Genomic DNA, 3,144 nt, shown 5'->3' with positions numbered 1-3,144 from the left:
GGAAGAACTTGACCGCCTCTTTTGAATGAATGTTGGTGATGGGCTTTGCCTCTATCCACTTGGTGAACTTGTCCACTGCTATGAGTAGGTGAGTGAAGCCGCCTAGGCCCTTTTTGAGGGGTCCTACCATGTTGAGGCCCCAGACCATGAACGGCTAGGTGATGGGGATGGTTTCGAGCTCCTGTGTTGGCAAATGAGTTTGCCGAGCATAGAACTGGCATCCTTCACACCTACGGACGATCTCTTCTGCATCTCATAGTACGGTGGGCTAGTAAAAACCTTGCCGAAAGGCTTTTCCAACCAGCGACCTCAGGGCTGCGTGATGTCCATAGATTCCAGCATGGACCTTTAGGAGGAGTTGTTTCCCTTGGTTGGTGGGGATGCACTTCATGAGTACTCCCGACGGGCCTCGTTTGTAGAGTTCGTTACCAATCGCGATGAATGTCTTGGTGAGTTGAGCAATTCGTCATGCTTCAGTCCTTTCTAGTGGGAGGACCTCCTTAAGGAGGTAGGTGAGTAGCGGTGCTCTCCAATCGGTTGGATCAAGTGCCACCATGGCGACATCGATGGGCGATGTCGTCATGGGGGCACCAGGGTTGGAGCCCCCGAGCACTGGGTTGGTGTCGGGGTGTGTTTGGATCGAACCTACTAGGATGCGGGTAGATGCCTCATGAAGGTCGTTGATGAAGACCCCGTTCAGAGATGGAACCCACCTGGCAGCCAATTTTGCGAGAAAATTGGCAGCATCATTGTCCTTTCGAGAGGACATGGTGTAGATTGATCCCCTAGAATTTGTCCTCGAGCTTGTGCAGCTCCTGGCAGTATGCTGCCATGAGGGGGCTTTTGGAAGAGGACTCCTTCATGACTTGGTCGATGACCAACTCCGAGTCACCGTGGATGTAGAGCCATGTGGCGCCGAGCTCGATGGCCATGCGTAGTCCGTTGATGAGGGCCTCATATTCTACGGCATTGTTTGAGGTGAAAAAGTGGAGGCAGATCGCATAGCAGAGCCTGATCCCATCTAGAGAGATTAGAACCACTCCAGCCCCTGAGCCAGACGCCATTACGGACTCGTCGAAGTACATCGTCTAGTACTCGTGGGTGATGTCTGGGGTCAAGAGCTGGACCTCCGTCCATTCGGCGACAAAATCCATGAGGGCCTAAGACTTAATAGCGGTGCGGGGGATATACCTGATGTCATGGCCCATTAGTTCGAGTGCCACTCGGAGATCCGTCCTGCGGCGTTGCGGTTGCGAACGATGTCTCTGAGTGGGAATGAAGTGATGACCGCGACTTCGTGGTCGGTGAAGTAGTGCAGGAGCTTCTAGGTCGCCATCAGCACGGCGTATTGAAGTTTTTGCACCTAGGGGTACCGAACTTTGGTGTTGGTGAGTACCTCGCTGATGAAGTATATGGGTCGTTGGACCTTAAGATGGTGGTCTGGCTCCTCCCTTTCGATGACTAGGGCGACGCTCACCATGTGGTTGGTTGCTGTGATGTAGAGGAGGAGGGGTTCTCCCAATTCGGGAGCGACGAGGATTGGGGCCAACGTCAGTGATGTTTTGAGGCTTTCCAAAGCCTGCTGTGCCTCCTCAGTCTAGACGAACGTGTCTAACTTTTTGAGAAGCTTGTAGAGAGGCATCCCCCGCTCGCCTAGCCGAGAGATGAACCGGCTTAGAGCGGCCAAATAGCCAGTGAGCCTTTGTACGCCTTTGACGTTGTGTATAGGGCCCATGTTGGAGATGGTCGTGTTTTTTTGGGGGTTGGCCTCGATGCCACGTTCAGAGATGATGTATCCGAGCAACTTTCCCTTTAGAACCCCGAAAACACACTTTTTAGGATTTAATTTGATGTTGAACCTTCAGAGGTTTGCGAACGTTGTGGCCAAGTTTGCAAGCTTGAGCTGTGTTTGGCCACTATGTCATCAACATAGACGACGATTGTTGGTTTTGGCCACTTGATTTGGTTAGGTTGGTTGAGTGGGTCAATTTGGTCAGCGAAGCATTGCTGTATGCATCGTTGATAGGTGGCGCCAGCGTTCTTCAGACCGAAAGGCATGGTTACGTAGCAGTACGAACCATATGAGGTGATGAAGGAAGTTGCAAGCTAGTCAGTCTCCTTCATTGTGATCTAGTGATAGCCTTAGTAGGCGTCCAGAAAGGAGAGGACTTCGCAGCTTGAGGCGGAGTCGACTATTTGGTCTATGTGTGGCAAAGGAAAATGATCCTTCGGACATGCCTTCTTGAGGCCAGTATAATCAACACACATTCTCCATTTTTTGGTCTTCTTTTTAACAAGAATAGGATTGGCAAGCCAGTCGGAGTGATATACCTCTTTGATGAATCCGGCTGCCAGGAGTTTAGCAACCTCCTCGCCTATGGCTCTGCGCCTCTCGTCATCAAAGTGATGCAGTCGTTGCTTGGTGGGCTTCGAGCCCAGGATGAGGCGTAATGCATGCTCGGCGACCTCCTGTAGTATGCCTAGCATGTCAGAAGGTTTACATGCGAAGACATAGCGATTGGCATGTAGAATGTCGATGAGCTCGCATTCCTATTTGGCCAGGAGCTGGGTCCCGATACACACCGTCTTGGTTGGGTCGGTGGGGTCGATCCCCACCGCCTTGGTTTCCTTGGGTGGGCAGAAGGTAGTCAAGGAGGTTGACTTGTTATAGTCCAAGACTGCTGGGGTCGACTATTCTACGAGCTGAGGGAGCTCAGCGGAGTTGATGACGGCAGTGGCGAGCTTGAAATGCTCACGGTCACACATGTAGGCATGTGAAAAGGTGCTACCCATAATGATGATGCCATTCGGTCCTGGCATCTTCAGCTTGAGGTAGGTGTAGTTGGGGATCGCCATGAACTTGGCATAGCATGGCCGCCCCAAGATGGCATGGTAGGACCCTAGGAAGTCCTCCACCTTGAAGGTGAGTGTCTCTGAGATGAAGTTTGCTCAGTCGCCGAACATGACGGGCAGGTCGATCTGCCCGAGCGGGTATGCATGCGCTCCTAGGATCATGCTATGGAAGGGAGAGCTCGCCGGGTGGAGCTTCGACCGAGGGATGCGCATGGCATCGAGGGTGTCGACATAGAAGATGTTGAGGCTGCTGCCTTCGTCCATCAGCACCTTGGTGAGCCACTTCTTGTG

Source organism: Miscanthus floridulus, chromosome 3 (assembly GCF_019320115.1).
Source record: "Miscanthus floridulus cultivar M001 chromosome 3, ASM1932011v1, whole genome shotgun sequence".
Lineage (NCBI taxonomy): Eukaryota > Viridiplantae > Streptophyta > Magnoliopsida > Poales > Poaceae > Miscanthus > Miscanthus floridulus.
Note: the sequence above shows the minus strand (reverse complement) of the source record.